This window comes from Symphalangus syndactylus, chromosome 2 (genome assembly GCF_028878055.3).
Source record: "Symphalangus syndactylus isolate Jambi chromosome 2, NHGRI_mSymSyn1-v2.1_pri, whole genome shotgun sequence".
Classification (NCBI taxonomy): Eukaryota; Metazoa; Chordata; class Mammalia; order Primates; family Hylobatidae; genus Symphalangus; species Symphalangus syndactylus.
In genome coordinates this window covers 108923324-108942080 of record NC_072424.2, presented here as the reverse complement: position 1 = coordinate 108942080, position 18757 = coordinate 108923324, and the positions used below count along the sequence as shown (strand labels likewise).

The following is an 18757-nucleotide window of genomic DNA, read 5'->3' as shown; positions in this document are numbered from 1 at the left end:
TTTATATTTTTAGTAGAGACAGGGTTTTGCCATGTTGGCCAGGCTGGTCTCGAACTCCTGATCTCAGGTGATCCGCCCATCTCGGCCTCCCAAAGTGCTGGGATTGCAGGTGTGAGCCACCATGCCCAGCCTACTCTTTTTTCCTAATCAATATTTGCCTCATTTTCTCTGTGGAAATGTGACTTTCATAGATCCCAGGGTTGAATCTCAAAGTATTTGTCCCCAAGACCTCGATGTAATCTGACAAAAGGAAGAAATGCATCATCAGCTTCATCCCACTGTCTGGAGGGCTTAGCACTTTATATCCCTCAACCCTGGCCTCTGGTGTACTCTCCACAATGACTGGGCTCTTGTTTGTTGACCCCTCTCCAACTTATTTGACTTATTTTGGATTGATTGAGTCCCCCCTACAACCCCTCCATTCCATTTTTTCTCCTCTTCTAATTTGGAAGTGATATTCTCTATGTTGATTGTTTTAAAGGAGTTATCCTAAATAATTAACAGGCATACTTAAGAAAATCTAAAGTTAACGTCTTTACCCTCTCCCCAAATAACACAAGGACCTTTGAAAATTTTAACTTTGATTATTGCCCTGAACTGTATGCTATTATAATCTCTCTTCTCTCTGACAATTCTTAAAAATCATTTCTTTATCTTTGGAGCTTTATAGTTTTAGCGATCTAAGCATGAATTTATTTTGCTTATCCTGCTTGAAAACATTGGGCTTCCTGATTCTGAAAATTGGTATCTCTCAAAAATTGAGAAAAAGCACTCATTTTCTATTTATTATTGTCTATTTCCCCATAATCTTTTTCTTTCCTTCTTCTAGAACTCGAATTATGTTAGGAAGTCTGACTTTGTCAATTCCCTTTACTCTCTATACGGTAGTTCCCCCTTATCCGTCGTTTCACTTTCCATGTTCAGTTACTCACAGAACAGTACAAAATATCTTAATATTTTGAAAGAGGCCAGGTGTGATGGCTCACACCTGTAATCCCAGCACTTTGGGAGGTTGAGGCAGGCACATCACTTGAGGTCAGGAGTTCAAGACCAGCCTGGCCAACACAGTGAAATATTTTCTCTACTAAAAACACAAAAATTAGCTGGGTGTGGTGGCACATGCCTATAATCCCAGCTACTTGGGAGGCTGAGGCATGAGAATCACTTGAACCCTAGAGACAGAAGTTGCAGTGAGCCCAGATGGTGCCACTGCACTCCAGCCTGGGCAACAGAGTGAGATTCTGTCTCAAAAAACAAGAAAAAGATATTTTGAAAGAGAGGGAAAGACCACATTCACATAATTTTTATTATAGTATATTGTTATAATTGTTCTGTTTTATTTTTAGTTATTGGTGTTAACTCTTACTGTGCCCAATTTATAAATTAAACTTTATCATAGGTATATATGTATAGGAAAAACAGAGTCCTATATATGTAAGGTTTAGTACTATTTGCAGTTTCAGGCTTCCACTGGGGGGTCTTAGAACATATTCCCTTCAGATAAAAGGGGCCTACTGTATTTTCCATCTCTTTGTTTCTCTGAGCATAATTTTAAACAAGTCCATTAAATGTTTCCTCCAGTTCACTAATCCTTTCTTCAGCTTTGTCTAATATGCTGTTTCTCCAACTTTTGAGTTTTGAACTTCAGGTATTATATTTTTCATTCCTAGGCCATCCATTTGGTTCTTTTTTGAATCTACTTGAATTTTTTTCTAGTCTATTGTTCCTGTTTGCAGGTTTTTACTTCTTTAAACATACTAACCACATTATTTTCTAGTCTATATTTGATCATTCTAATATCTGAAATTTTTGCATATTTTATTATAATAATCTTTCTGGCTTTATTGCTGGTTCATACTTACATTACCCTTATTTCTTATATGTTTTGTGATTTTTTTTCATTATGAGCTTGTATTGGACCTTTATCTGAGGAAATTCTGTGAAGCCTGGTTTGAAGTTGCGTTCCTCCAAAAAGAATATCGTTTTATTTGTGTCACCAGGGGGCACTATTAACCTGGAACAACTTAAATTCCTTACTTAGTGTTTCATACTACATTGATAGGGTTGCCAAATAGAATACAGGGCATCCAGTTATGTTTACATTTCAAATAAACAAGAAATTATTTTTTGTGCAATATTTGGGACATACTTATACTAAAAAGTATTCATTGTTTATCTGAAATTCAAGTTTAGCTATGGATGCTCTATTTTTATTTGCTAAATTTTGCAACGCTGTGCATCACTAGCTTGAATCTGGCTTTAGTCCCACATAAGCGCTTGGTTGAGTTTATGAATTCTCAGAGAATTTTTTTTCCTGTTCTCCCAGGGCAAAAGTTGAGAGGGGCAAGTTTTCAATGTCTTCTTCTTTAGATAGACGTATTTCTTGCTCACTTGTATACTGAGAGTGTTGCCATTAGAAACTTAGCTCTATGCAGGGATCACCTATTAGATTCCTCACCATAGGCCGATCTGTTACCCTCTGCATACCATTTTTCAAAATGTAAATTCAAGGTTCCTTAGGTTGACCCTTAGGGTGAAAACGTGCCTCAGAAATCATTTACCTTTCAGGAGTCTTTTCTTTTCTTTTTTTCTTTGTTGTTGTTTCCATAGATTCCTTACAGTTTTGTCTGCTATATAAAAGCATCTAATGTATTATTTATATAGTATATTCAGTACTTTGAGGTTTTTTCAGGGGGGCAGTAGGAGAGAAGGTATTGGGAGTGGGGTCATTCAGAGTATCTCAAATGCTATTCCATCAGAACTGGATATCCTTCAATCCATTCCTGCTGAATCTGCCTTCTGGTATTCTTGGTGTCTCCTTGAAGTTTCAGTGTTCCTCATCAGTACATGGGTCTATTCCAGAGTAGTTAGTATCATGTGGCTTTGCTTTCATACTCTACAAAAACTGGTGATCTCTCCAGTGACAGAGTACAAGACCTTGCTCTAAGTTCAATCTAATGACTTGGGCGTGGTACCACATTAATTTCCTACCAGTGCTCTTTCTCTGAGGCTAGAATCTAGTTCCCTGTGACCTAAATTCTTGGGGAGTTCTACAGCGTATTAATCTAATGCTGCCACCACCACTACCTCAATACCTCAGCGTGTCTTCTGAGTTAGTCCTCAGGAATCCCATTCAAATTGGTGTGTCTTAACTACAGTTTCTGGAAACACACCTAAGATTCCACATGGGATTAGCCTTAGATTAGTTTTTTAGTTTCTTATAGGAAGATCAGTTTTCAGATCAGTATTAGATTCCACTGGGCAACTCTACCTTCATGGGTGAGTGACTAGCAGCTTGTTCCTCATCCCTATCAGTCCCAGTGTCAGAGGTTTAGTCTGTCTTTCTTCCAGGCCTACCCAGCACCATACACCTTCAGTGGTGTGCTAGGGCTGGCTTACGCCAGATTGCAAGAGTCAACTTTTAAACTTTCAGGAATCTTGAGTGTTGGTATTAAGTCCAGCTATTATTAAAAATTAAATTAGGAAGACATAATTAAATAAATTTTATTTAAAACAATGGTAACTATAAAGCTCTTAGAAGAAAACATAGGAGTCAATCTCTCTGCTTTGGATTAGGCAATGATTTTTTAAATATGACATGACATCAAAAGTGCAAACCACAAAAGAAAAATTAAATAGGCTGGGCGCAATGGCTCATACCTGTAATCCCAGCACTTTGGGAGGCTGAGGTGGGCAGATTACTTGAGGTCGGGAGTTCGAGACCAACCTGACCAACATGGAGAAACCCCACCTCTACTAAAAATACAAAAATTAGCTGGGTATGGTGGCGCATGCCTGTAATCCCAGCTATTCAAGAGGCTGAAACAGGAGAATCGCTTGAACCCAGGAGGTGGAGATTGCAGTGAGCCGAGATTGTGCCATTGCACTCCAGCCTAGGCAACAAAAGCAAAACTCCATCTCAAAAAAATATAACTAAAACTAAAATAAATACATAAATCAAAATTTAAAAGTTTCATGCTTCAAAGGACACTATCAAGAAAGTGAAAGTACAGCAGGCATAATGGGAGAAAATATTTGCAAATCATATAAGGACCTTCAAAAAGTTCATGGAAAATGCATATTATGAAAAAATTATGCATGGATTTCAAGTTGTTTTTGCACCAAAATAAACTCATACTAACTTGTTATAAAACAGCTGAAGAGGATCTACATTGGGACACTAAGAAGGCTAAGACATCAGTTTGAAAAGAGCTTCTATCAGAGCAATATGACTTCTGCTAAAATTGAAGCAAGAATAAACATCAAATTTATGGTGAAATTTTGGTGAAAGAATGGTGAAATCATTAATGATTTACAAAAAGTTGACGAGAACAATTACCCAAAGAAATCAGCAGTTTACAAATGGGTAACTTGGTTTAAGAAGGGATGAGACAATTTTAAAGAAAAAGCCTACAGTGGGAGACCATCACATCAATTTTCAAGGAAAAAAATTAATCTTGCTTTTGCCCTATCTGAAGAGGATTGACAAATAACAGCAGAAACAATATCAATACCATAGGCATCTCAATTGGTTCAGCTTACACGCTCCTGATTGAAAAATTAAAGTTGAGGGCTCGGTGGCTCATGCCTATAATCAAAGTGCTTTGGAAGCCCAAGTGGAAGCATTATTTGAGGCCAGGAGCTTGAGACCAACTTGGGCAACATGGTGAGAACCCATGCTACAAAAACAACTTTTTATTTTATTTATTTTTTTTTTTGAGACGGAGCCTCCCTCTGTCACCCAGGCTGGAGTGCAGTGGCGCAATCTTGGCTCACTGCAATCTCTGCCTCCCGGGTTCAAGCGATTCTCCTGCCTCAGCCCCGAGTAGCTGGGATTACGGGCGCCTGCCACAACACCTGGCTATTTTTTTTGTTTTTTGTATTTTTAGGAGAGATGGGGTTTCACCATATTGTTCAGGCTGGTCTCAAACCCCTGACCTCAAGTGATCCGCCCGTCTCAGCCTCTCAAAGTGCTGGGATTACAGGTGTGAGCCACCACACCCGGACAATCTCCTACTGGCTTTTATTAGTTGTATGTCTTTATGTTGTTGTTACCCAGTCTAAATTTTACAAATAAAACTTGACTGAGTGCAGTGGCTTACACCTATAATCCCAGCACTTTAGGAGGCCGAGACGGGCGGATCACTTGAGGTCAGGAGTTCAAGACCAGCCTGGTCAACATGGTGAAACCCCGTCTCTACTAAAAATACAAAAAAACTTTAGCTGGGCGTGGTGTCAGGCACCTGTAATCCCAGCTACTCAGGAGGCTGAGGCAGGAGAATTCCTTGAACCCGGGAGGCGGAGGTTGCAATGAGCCCAGATCGCACCACTGCACTCTAGCCTGAGCAACAGTGTGAGGCTCCGTCTCAAAAAAAAAACACTTTAAAATTAGCTAGGTGTTGTGGCACACACCTATAGTCCCAGCTACTCTGGAGGCTGAGGTAAGAGGATTGCTGGAGCCCAGGAAGTTGAGATTACAGAGAGCTAAGATTGTACCACTGTACTCCAGCCTGGGTAACAGAGTGAGACCCTGTCTCTATAACTAAACAAAGCAAAACAAAAAAACCTTTAAAAGGCATCCATTTTTCTTCAGTTAATAATGTAAGAAAAACTACGTTGACATAGTTAAATTCTCAGGAATCTCAATTATTTAGAGATGGACTAAATAAGTGGCTGGTGTTTGGCTTCCAAAAGTTTCTTGACTTTGATGGAGCTGATGTTGAGAAATAAAGTTTATATTTATCATTTTTATCTTTTAATTCCATTTTTCCACAAACTTTTTTTTTTTTTTTGAGACGGAGTCTTGCTCTGTCGCCCAGGCTGGAGTGCAGTGGTGCGATTTCGGCTCACTGCAAGCTCCGCCTCCCGAGTTCACGCCATTCTCCTGCGTCAGCCTCCCGAGCAGCTGGGACTACAGGCACTCACCACCATGCCCGGCTAATTTTTGTATTTTTTGGTAAAGACGGAGTTTCACTGCGTTAGCCAGGATGGTCTCGATCTCCTGACCTTGTGATCCGCCCGCCTCGGCCTCCCAAAGTGCTGAGATTACAGGCGTGAGCCACTGTGCCTGGCTCCACGAACTTTTTGAAGTCCCCTCTTATATCTGATAGAAACGTGTATCCAGGATGTATATTAAAAACTCCTATAATTAAATAATAATACAAAATCCGATTAAAAAACAGATAAAGGATTTTGGGTACAGTGGCTCATGCTTGTAGTCCCAACATTTTGGGAGGCTGAGGCAGGCAGATAACCTGACTTCAGAAGTTCGAGACCAGCCTGTGTGGTGAAACCCCGTCTCTACTAAAAATACAAAAATTAGCTCAGCATGATGGCATGCACTTGTAGTCCCAGGTACTCAGGGGCCTGAGGCAGGAGAATCACTCGAACCTGAGTGGCAGAGGTTGCAGTGAGTCAAGATCATACCTCTGCACTCTAGCATGGGTGACAGAGTGAGACTCGGTCTCAAAACAAACAGGCAAACAAATCCAAAAGAAAAAAACAGATAAAGGATTTGAATAGGCATTTCACCAAAGAAGATATACAAATGGCCAAGAAGCACGAAAAAAGATGCTCAGCATCGTTAGTTTTTGGGGAACTGCAAATCAAATCCACAATGAGATACCACTTCACAGGCACTAGGTCGGCTATAATTTTAAAAGACAGACAATAAAAAATGCTGGCAAGGGTGTGGGGAAATTAGAAATGTCCAGTATAGCAAATCCATAGGGACAGAAAGTAGATAGGTGTTTGCCTAGGGCTGGGAGAGGGGTGTGACTGCTAAGGGTTATGGGATTTTATCTTTGGAATGATGAAAATGTTCTAAAATTAGACTGTGGTGATGGCTGCAAAACTCTATAAATATTCTAAAAACTGTTGAATTGTATACTTTAAATGGATGATTTGTGTGGTATGTGAATTGTATCTCAATAAGCTGTTAATTTTAAAAATGTAATAAATATTCAAACATATCACTTTCTAATTATGTTACAACATTTTACTATTGTCTGAACTCCTGAGGTTATTTACCGAAAGATGATGCTCAAGTGGCCCCAGGGCATAGAATCGAATTGTGTATGATATTAAAACAACAAGAATTGTTTATCTCAACTAATATCTTGTTTATATCTTTGTAACAGACAGCCAGATGGTAGTGAGTGCTAATACTGTGTACTAATCCTTTAGGAGGACTAGTTTGCTTGAGGTTTAGACACAAACAGAAATGATCTGTGTCATTGTAAGAAATATAATGATGTCATGAAGGGCTTTATGATAAATAAAATGATTAAAGTATGGTATTAAAAAGATCTAGTCATTTATCCTGTTGCATTTCATCAAGAAATATTAAATATTATAGGAAATGCAAAAATGAATTTTCTCATTCTTGTAAGCAGTCAAGTCTCAGCCGGAAAAATGGAAGTCAATTTAAATATTTAAAGATAAAGGCCTTTAATTCACAGAGAATTAGGTATAGGTACTGTACTTACAAATTTTTGCAAGGGCATAAACAATGAAAGTCAGGGGAGCTGCCACCAGCTTTCACATTCACTGAAGTCCAAAGAATCCAAAACTTCTTGCTTTCATGCAGAAGTCAGGAAGATGTAAGAGACTGAAATCAATAGTTATCATTGCCCTGAAGTCCTGGGGTGAATGATACAGGGGAATATAGAAGTTGCTGCAAAAAGTCACAACTTCGGGCAGGATGCAGTGGCTCACATCTATAATCCCAGCAATTTGGGAGGCTTGAGGTGGTAGGATCGCTTGAGGTTGGGAGGTCGAGTCCACAGTGAGCTATGGTCGTCCCACTGCACTCCAGTCTGGGTGATGGAGTGAGATCCTGTCTCAAAAAAAAAAAAAAAAAAATAGTTACATCTTCTTAAGTCCACATGTCCACCAACACGACTGAAGAAAGAGGAATGGATTCTGTCTTCTGCCTTGTAATTTAAGCACAAGTACACCTCATGGGCAGAATCTAAACTGTATTTGGTTTACAGGGACTATGAAAAGGCAGTTCTCATTCATCAGCCCCTGACACGAAGGGGTGAGTATCAAAGGAAATAGAAATAGTGCTGAATACCAACAAACCATATATGACTTATTACCCTCAAGGGTAGTCAGGTAATTTTTTGAGACTGTATATAGCATGAGTTTGGGGTTGTTCTTAACGATAGGGGATGCAAGTTGTAGAAATTTAGTTTTTCCCTGAGATGACATCTTGACATGTCTCGAACCATTAGATTCCTAGACACTTTACCAAGTTGGCAGGCCCTGAAGTTTGTTGGGAGATTATTTTCCGCCTTATATCACACATCTTAAGAAACATAAAGAATGTGAATTCCTCTCACTTGGTCCAGTCATCATTATGTCACTAATGTAGTGGGCCGGTGTGAAGCCCTACAGGATGACAAGACTGTCAAAGTTACTAAGGGCTAGATTAAGACTGAGAGCTAGAGACTTGGCATAGCTCTGAGACAAGACTATTGTGTACTGCTTACACTTCTGTGTAAACGTAAGGGGCTCCTGTGATCTTTACTTACTGCTATAGAATGGGAGTCAGAAGACTAGAGTCTGCAGACTGGACATTTGTTTTGTAAGTAAAGTTTTTTTGGAACACAGCCATGCCCATTCATTTACATATTGTTCGTGGCTGCTTTCACCCTACCGTAGCGTATTGAGTAGTTGGGACAAAAACCTTTACAGACCAGCCAAAATATTGCCCTCAAACTCAAGATAAACAGAAATAAAACAAAGTCTTAAATTTAAATCTAAAACAAAACCATGGCCCCTTTATGAAAAACGTGCTAAAATGTATTAATAATGGTTAAAACCAAGTGCTTTTTTTTTTCTTTCAGAGATTTGCAATAATTAATACCTATTTAAGGGGGCTTTCCCCCTAGGTCTTTATATTCTAGTATAAAACAGCCAGAGCTGGGCTGTTCTCTTAACCTCTGATCAAATAAGCCTGTTTAGAAAAATCTGTGTGTTTTGCTTATATCATTGGGCAAAGTAATTTGTAATATATGATTGACATAATAAATCATTACTTCTAATGAAGCACATTTTTTGAAAAATAAAATTTTTGTGCACCTGTTTTAAAAAGCTCCAGTGCACTTTCCAGCTCGGTCAGAATTCTCATTTGGAATTAACTGGGGGTTCCTGTTTCCTGCTAAAGTGACATACTGACCTGAATGAAAGAGGCTGGCCTCCAGCATAGACCCCAAGCTCTGTGTTTATCGAGTCAAGAGTAAGGACCCTCTCTCTCTTAAATCTAGTGGTGGGCAGGGAGAGGACAGGGGCCAAAGTTAGTTGACTGACCTTTTAATTTGTATTGCCATTTGCAGACACTTTTCTTGTATTTTTGAATTCTTATTTTGTCACAATAATTTGAAATTATATAATGCTTCCTAGGTTAGCATTTTCAGAAACATCATTTGATATCCATATCAACTCAGAAAGTATTTTCTTCTCACATGTCATAGATGAAGCTCAGAAATAGTCAGTAAATCATCCAGGTTCACAGAGAACAAGACCAAAAGTTACTAATACTCACCAAGCATCCATTAGATGGCAGGCACCATCTCAAGCCAGAACTCGTATCTTGACTTTTAGACTCTGTATTAGTCCGTTCTCACACTGCTATAAAAATAATATCTGAGACTGGGTAATTTATGAAGGAAGGAAGTTTCATTGACTCACAGTTCCCCATGGCTGGGGAAGCCTCAGGAAACTTACGATCATGGCAGAAGCGGAAGCAGGCACCTTCTTCAGAAGGCAGCAGGAGAGTGAGTGGAGGAAAAACTGTCACCTTTAAAACCATCAGATCTCATGATAACTCCTTCACTATCTTGAGAACAGCATGGGGGAAACTGCCCCCATGAGCCAAACACCTCCCACCAGGTACACCTCCCTCCACATGTAGGGATTACAATTCGAGATGAGATTTGAGTGGGGACACAGAGCCAAACCATATCAGACCCCAAGTCTAATACGGTCTGAATGTTTGTGTCTCCCAAAAATTCATGTGTTGAAACCTGATGTCCAATGTGATAGTATTAAGAGTTGGTGTCTTTGAGAGGTGATTAGGTGCCATCTATGAGAAAGCAGGCTCTCACCAGACACCCACTGAACGTGCCAGCACCTTGACCTTGGACTTCCCTACCTCTAGACTGTGAGGAAAAAAAAACTGTTATTTATAGTACCCAGTTATGTACTCAGTTATAAATAGGTCAGTTTATTGTATTTAGTTATAGCAGCCTAAATGGATTAAACAAAGTCCTATATTCTTACTATCACAATTTATTAATTCCCATTATAGTGAGTACTGGGGATAGTAGTGATGGTGGTAACTTTTAAACATACAAAAACATGTCAAACACTACCCCTCAAACTAAGAATAAGATGACTAGGAGAGGCCGGGCGCGGTGGCTCACGCTTGTAATCCCAGCACTTTGGGAGGCCGAGGCGGGCGGATCGCGAGGTCAGGAGATCGAGACCACGGTGAAACCCCGTCTCTACTAAAAATACAAAAAATTAGCCGGGCGTGGTGGCGGGCGCCTGTAGTCCCAGCTACTCGGAGAGGCTGAGGCAGGAGAATGGCGTGAACCCGGGAGGCAGAGCTTGCAGTGAGCCGAGATTGCGCCACTGTACTCCAGCCTGGGTGACAGAGCAAGACTCCATCTCAAAAAAAAAAAAAAAAAAAAAAAAAAGATGACTAGGAGAAAGGAGACATAACTATCAAACTTTAAGACAAATGCTGTGTATAAAGTTATTGAATGAATGGTTTTAAAAATATGCTTATACTACTGCATGAAGAATTAAGCTGAAGAGCAAGAACTTTTTTCTTTCTTTCTTTCTTTCTTTCTTTCTTTCTTTCTTTCTTTCTTTCTTTCTTTTCTTTCTTTTTTTCTTTCTTTCTTTCTTTCGAGATGGGGTCTCGCTCTGACATGGTTTGGCTGTGTCCCCACCGAAATCTCAATTTGAGTTGTATCTCCCAGAATTCCCACATGTTGTGGGAGGGACTTAGGGGGAGGTAATTGAGTCGTGGGGGCTGATTTTTTCCTGTGCTATTCTCGTGATAGTGAATAAGTCTCGTGAGATCTGATGGGCTTATCAGGGGTTTCTGCTTTTGCTTCTTCCTCATTTTTCTCTTGTTGCCAATGTAAGAAGTGCCTTTCATCTCTCACCATGATTCCGAGGCCTCCCCAGTCATGTGGAACTGTAAGTCCAATTAAACCTCTTTCTGTTCCCAGTTTCAGGTATGTCTTTATCAGCAGCATGAAAACAAACTAATACACACTGTCACCCAGGCTGGATTGCAGTGGTGCAAACATGACTCACTGCATCCTACACCTCATGGGTTCTAGCGATTCTCCTGCCTCAGCCTCCCAAGTAGCTGGGACTGCAGGCACGCATCACCAAGTCCAGCAAATGTTTGCATTTTTTTGTAGAGATGAGGTTATGCCATGTTGCCCAGGCTGGTTTTGAACTCCTGAGCTCAGGCACTCTGCCTGCCTCAGCCTCCTAAAGTGCTGGGATTATAGGTGTGAGCCACGGCGTCCAGCCTTCAGAAATTTTTGAGAGTTTAGTTGTGATATTCTGAAATATCTAAGCCCAGGAAGTTGTGTCTCTGGATAATTATTAAGTTTTTGTTTGTTTTGTTTTGTTTTGTTTTGTTTTGTTTTGTTTTGTTTTTTTAAGATGGAGTCTCACTCTGTCACCCAGGCTGGAGTGCAGTGTCACGATCTCGGCTCACTGCAATCTCCACCTCCTGGGGTTCAAGCTATTCTCCTGCCTCGGCCTCCCAAGTAGCTGGGACTACAGGTGCACACCACCACGCCCAGCTAATTTTTGTATTTTTAGTAGAGAGGTGGCTTTACCATGTTGGCCAGGCTGGTCTTGAATTGAACCCCTGACCTCAGATGATCCACCCACCTTAGCCTCCCAAAGTGCTGGGATTACAGGCATGAGCCACTGCACCTGGCCTAATTATTAGTATTAAAGAACAAACTTATCTTTTGGGAATGATTCCAGTGTAGTCCTGCTTAAAGTCAGCAGCTGCATGAAATGTTTCCCTTCCAGTTCTGTTATTCTATGATACTCCCTCTAGGAAGAGGGTGTTTTTCCCTCCACTTTAACTCCTATAGAGTCATTATGAAAGACTTTGTAATCTCAGATAAGAATATGCTTTTTGAAGTATGTGTCATCAAGCTCTGTGCAAATGTGAGGCAGAAACAAGTATGCTTTTCCTTGGCTTCTTGCTGAGGTCACACACTACCAGATTTGCCAGAGTTATTCACTCATTAATTTATCTGATAAACATTTATTTTACATACACTATGTACTTGATTTGTAGATTATAAAACAACTTTAGTAAAACCATTTCCTATCTAATAGATTTTGAGTGGCCTTGTCAAAACCAATTCTAGTGACACATATGAATTATTATCTTCATTAGAAAGCAGTTTCAAGTGCCTGGAAGCCTAAGGCTAGATAATACACGAAGGAAACTAAACAAGCATCCTTTTGTCATCTAGGGCAGGGGTCAGCAAACTTTTCTGTGAACGGCCAGATTGTGAACATTTTAGGATTTTAGGGCCATATGGTCTTTGTTGCAATGACTTAAATCTCCCTTGCAGTGAAAAAGCAACCATACAAAGTATGTGGATGAATGAACATGGCCATGTTCCCATGAAACTTTATTGATGGGCTTAAATTTGAATTTCACATAGCTTTCATGTAACACAAAATATTATTTTTTTGACATTCCAGAAACCACTCAAAATGTAAAAAGCATTCTCATCTTGCAAATAATACAAAAACAAGGCAGTGGATCATCATTTGCTAATCCCTGATCTAAGGAAAAAAGAAAATATAGTTGTAGATGAACAGAAAGGACATTCAGGCAATATAATAAAATGTCAAAATAAATATAAAACTAAAAGGTAAATATTTAAAATATGTTAATGTCAAGAGTCTAAAAGATGATAAAGTGTTATGTGGGTTTCATTTCTGGATGTAGCAGATTTGGCTCTCCTTAGATGAGTAATTTCAGCCATCGGTAGAGAAGGACTCCAAATGACTGCATTCTAAAAGATGAAAAATAAGGACTTATCTTCAAATGTGTCACAGCGCTTAGCCTTATGTTGTCTGGAAGTTGAAGTGCTTCCCACACAACCCTCTGTACTTAGCTACTATTTTTGTTTTTTAAATAACTGACCTGAATTTCCAAAACTATGTGTTACTTGGAGAAAGTATGGTAGACAAGGGATAAATGGTATATTACAAGAAACCTCTTGATAAGCTCTCTTAATAAAATCAAACTCTAGCCATCAAGGTTTAGAATGGAGGTAGGGTGTTCAAGTGAAGACTGTGACTAGAGCTAGGAGTGGGGACTGGAACTCACAGACCTGACTGGAGTCTCTAGAAGCTCCCTACATTGACCATCTCCTGTGCCTGGCCTCACATGCTTTTGCCTGTCTTTAGTCCAGTCACTCCTGTTGGAAACAGCTTCATGTCTTATCATGCAAGAACAACTTTCCTCAGTGTTTTTTTTTTTTTTTTGCTTTTTATTTTTGAAACAGGGTCTCACTCTGTTGCCCAGGCTGGAGGGCAATGGTGCCACCATGGCTGTCTGCAACCTCAGCCTCCTGGGCTCAAGCAATCCTCCAACCTCAGCCTCCAGAGTAGCTAAGACTACGAGTGTGCACCACCACCACATCCAGTTAGTTTTTGGTTTTTTGTTTGTTTGTTTGTTTGTTTGTTTTGTTTTGTTTTGTAGAGACAGGGTCTATTTTGCCCAGGTTGGTCTTGAACTCCTGGCCTCAAGTGATCCTCCCACCTCAACCTCCCAAAGTGTTGGGATTACAGGCATGAGCCATCGAGCTCGGTCCAGTTGTACTGTTTAACTCTCACATTTTATCCTGGGACTATCCTATCCTGGGATAGCATAGGGTGGGATGTCTGCAGAGACCTACCTGGCATTCAAGCGAGTGCACACTGGAAGTGTGAGGGAATCAATGCCCCATGGACAGTCCCCTTGCCTGGTTGGGACAGGAGATAGTGAGTCGATCAAATATTCCCCTTTTCCTTCCCTTAACAGACAATTCTGAGGCTCCTTGGAAGGCCCTGGCAAGATAGCATCCTTTTATTGGCTTTTTTTTTTTTCCTTTGGGGGTCAGTTTAATATTCCAAGCTGTTTTTACTCATAACACTTTTGGCACCAAATGTGTGGGTTGTTTCCATGCCAACCGGTTCTCCAACCTTCCAGATACCAACTGGATATCCTACAATTGAATTCAATTCCTACAGTAACTAACTGGAGTCGTGTCAGATTCCTCAGACTCAGTCCCACAAAACTGCCCTCATTTCAGATGCCAGTTGCAAGTATCTTGCTTCCATCAGTACTTCTGACCAACTGACTATTAATCACAGGTTCCTATGACCCCTTCCTCAGGTTTTATAATTTGCTAGGATGGTTCATAAAACTTGGGAAAAGACTTTATTTATTATCACTGCTAATTACTAAAGGAGAGAAAAGAACAGCCAGATGAGGAAATACACAGGGAGAGACCTTGAAGAGTCCTGAGCACAGGAACTTCTGTCCCCGTAGAATTGGGGTGTGCCTCCCTTTCAGCATGTAGATGTGTTCCACAACCCTGAAACTGTCTGAATCGTATTGTTTAGGGGTTTTATGGAGGTTTTATGAAGGCACGATTGATTAAATTTTGGCCATTGGTAATTGAACTCAATCTCCAGCCCCTCTCCCCTCCTCAGAGATCTAGGAATGGGGCCGAAATTTCCAACCCTCTAATCACATGGTTAGTTCCTCTGGCAACCAGCTCCCATCCTAAAGCTATCTAGGGGCCCAAGAAGGACTGGGTGCAGTAGCTCATGTCTGTAATCCTAGCACTTTTGTAGGCCAAGGTGGGAGGATTGCTTGAGCCCAGGGATTCAAGCCAGTCTGGACAGCAAAGCAAGAACCGTTCTTCACAAAAAATTTAAAAATTAGCTGGGCATGGCGGCTCACACCTGTGGTCCCAGCTATTCAGGAGGCTGAGGTGGAAAGGTCACGTGAGACCAGGAGGTGGAGGCTGCAGTGAGCCGTGATCGCGTCACTGCACTCCAGCCTGGGCTACAGAGTGAGATCCTGTCTCTCTCACACACACACACACACACAATTCTGTGTCAGTAACTGGGGTCTAAACTAAGTCTGTACTTCTTATTATATCACAGGTATCCAGAGTGTCTTAGTCTGCTCAGACTGCCATAACAAAGGATCATAGGTGGCTTAAACCACAGAAATTTAAATTCTTGTCATTATGGAGGCACGAGTTGTAGATCAAGGTCCAATAGGGCTGGTTCCTAGTAAAGGTCTTCTTTCTGGCTTGTAGACAGCTGCAATGTTGCTGTGCCCTCACATGGCCTTTCCTCAGAGACACTGAGAAGAGAGGAAGTCCTCTGGTGTCTCTTCTAGTAAGGGCATTCATCTTATTGGACCAGGGACCAACTCCCATTAACTCATCTAACTCTAATTACCTCTCTAAGGCCCTGTCTCCAAGTACTATGACATTGGGGATTCAAGCTTCACCATACTGGAGGATGCAAACATTCAGCCCATAACATAGTGTACGACATTCACCTTTACCGTGGGGAATCACTCTCTTGTTTTTACTTGCTCAAATATCCAGCCTCAGGAGCCACTATGCATCCTTTAATGCTCTGATCCAATCTTGGTGTTGGTAGTCATAAACAGTGAAATGAATCCCTTTAGTTATATCCTTGGACAATCTCAGTGATATTACCAAATATCAATTATATGTTAGCCAATTATATGGCCAATTATAGGTTAGCTAATATTATATGTACAATACAGGCTGTAAAATAAGATTCCCTCTTAGTTCTCTGAGGGCCTCAGTGGTTTTACTTGCAGCTCTGATGATTCATACCATATTTCTCCACATCAGAGGTTCTAGATCCTGGCTGCATAGCAGAATCAGCAGGGGAGGTTTGGAAAAGTAGCAAGGTCTGATCCCACATCCAAAGTCTGATATAGTTGTTCTGGTGCAGGGATTAAAGACTCAGCAGGTTTTAATTCTAACATGCAGGCTCAGAATATAGGTCACTGCCCTATGTGGGCCTACACAAACTGCTCACCGCTCACTGTGAGTTTTCCTACTTGACAAACAGTGACCTTTGAAAATGACTTACTAAATACTCTTAAGTAATTTGGGGCTGGATTTATCAAGAGACCAGGCAACAATTAATTGTAAAAGTTCTTCCAATCACTCAGGAGAAAGTAAATATGATAACATTTAAAAACAAAATATTGTACACCAATGTTCAGTGAAGCATTTTGTACAGTAACCAGAAGGTGGGAGCAATCCAAATGTCCATCGATGGATGAAAGGATAACCAAAATGTAGTACACACATACAATAGAATATTGCTCAGCCTTAAAACAGAAGGAAATTCTGATACATCTACAGCATTCATCAACCTGGAAACATTGTGCTGAGTGAAATAAGCCAGACACAAAAGGACAAATATTGTATGATTCCGCTCCACTTATATGAGGTACCCAGAATAGGCAAATTCACAGAAACAGAAAGTAGATTAGAGGTTACCAGGAGCTGGTGGGTAATAGAGAGTGGATGGGATAATGGACAGTTGGTGTTACTGAGTACAGAGTTTCTGTTAGGGATGATAGAAAAATAGCAGAAAGTATTACATTACTTTCAATGGCAAAATCTGCAATTACCTTGGCACCAATATAATACTTAATGCCACTGAATTGTACAGTTAGAACGGTAAATTTTATTTTCTGTATATTTTACCACAATAAAACAAAACCTCCTCTTTTCAGGTATGATAGTTCTGAATGAATATTGAAGCTGTTCCGTAGTTCTGAGGGTTATCATACCACTGAGAGTAAAAGGTAAGTTGGTAACAGGGAAAGAGAAACCTCATTTAATGAATGTTTTTGGAATGTATCATCAGTCTGAAGTCACTATAAAATTATGTACTTGCAGGACATTTTTTCAGTGTGATAAATATTTAAATATCAGTAAGTAGGTTTAAGCCCTTTAAGAGAAAAAAAATAGTGCTTTCTGTTTGGAATTTACTTTTCTAAATTTTTTGACATTGAAATTAATGTTTGAAAATAAGAAAAGTAATGCTGATCTGATCAACTTAATCTGGTATCATAACTCCAGAGTTGTAGATACAATAGTAGAGGGTGTGTAGCCCTCAGCTTTAAAGATTATCAACTAATGATTAACATAATGTTGGGACAGGTGCTGTAAAGGATGGAGATTATCATGCTTTCGGAATTTCTGACTCACACTATAGTCTGCCATAAAGAGCAGTATAAAAAAGGATTTGTTCAGATTGAAGAAAATCACATAATTAGTTCTTTTAGTGGCAGTAAGGACTGCATGTTTTAGGATAATTCTAGGTGAAAAGGCCTTCCTGTAGATTAACTGTTACCAGCTCCCTTTTTCCTGCCTGACTGTCAACTTACACAAAATTTTACTCCTTTCAAATTTGGATAATGCCTCTCTTTCTTTGCTTGCTATTAACCTGATTAATCTGTGTTTTTTTTTTTTTTTTTTTTTGAGATGAAGTATCACTCTGTCTCCCAGACTGGAGTGCAGTGGCACAATCTCTGCTCAGCACAAGCTCCACCTCCTGGGTTCATACCATTCTCCTGCCTCAGCCTCCCAAGTACCTGAGACTACAGGCACCCGCCACCATGCCTGGCTAAATTTTTGTATTTTTAGTAGAGTCGGGGTTTCATCGTGTTAGCCAGGATGGTCTTGATCTCTTGATCTCGTGATCCGCCCCCCTCAGACTCCCAAAGTGCTGGGATTACAGGCTTGAGCCACCGCACCTGGCCTAATCTGTTTCTTGTACCTTCATTTCTCTCTCTCTGCCTCTCTCTCACATGAAGTCTTTTTCCATGGTAACATATTCTCAGAAATTATAATGAATGTAATAAGACAAAGAGTAACTCATCATTTCAATGTTTTCTTTGCAAACAGCTTTTCAGTTACAACTCAATGGTATTACACAATAGCATTTATGTAAACAATTCTTATCCTTCTTACTCTCAGGGACATGGGGATGCTCTTCTCCACATGTTTACCAAACTCTCCTGCAGATGAGATTTTATGTTATAAAAAAATTTCAGAGTTGAATGAATGAATAAAGAGAAGAGACAGAAGTTGTCTAAAACATTCAAGTTTATAAAGACATTTACAGAATGTCCTGGAATCCTTCAGCTCTCCTGTGATGAAATTCCCTTCCACATCTCTCACATAAAGACAACTTGCCTCAAAGCGAAGAGACTTTTGTGATTAATACTCTGTCTTCATTCAGAAAGGAATTTCCTTATCCCTAAGTGCTAAGTGGTTGAGGATTTCATCTTACCCAATTTTTGTTCCTTGCCTACCAATAGTGGCCTCAACTGTGTGTGTGTGTGTGTGTGTGTGTGTGGTCAGAGACTGGCACCTTGCTTTTCCTCCCTGCCTTCTAATTTGACTGAGGACTTCTAGGAGCTTCCCTTTCCATCCCTGCTTCCTTAGGGAATCTCCAATAGCTAGAGGGCTACATTTTGAGAAGGTGTTTTCCTATGGGCTATAGTTGAACATCAGAATCAATTTTCACGAAGAAGCAATGTTGCCCAAGAAAATATGTCCTATAGCATAAGCAAATGGAAAAACATTCTATCCTCATGGATAGGAAGAATCAATATTGTGAA

General features: G+C 40.2%; 1 long non-coding RNA gene across 1 annotated transcript; it reads left to right on the top strand.

Annotated features, from left to right (window-relative positions):
* The first annotated feature begins 11165 nt into the window (after positions 1–11165).
* Positions 11166–17738, top strand: LOC134735861 (uncharacterized). Its single transcript, XR_010119412.1, has 3 exons — positions 11166–11217; positions 16862–16933; positions 17616–17738. It is a non-coding gene; the product is annotated as an uncharacterized lncRNA (long non-coding RNA).
* Positions 17739–18757: the final 1019 nt, after the last annotated feature.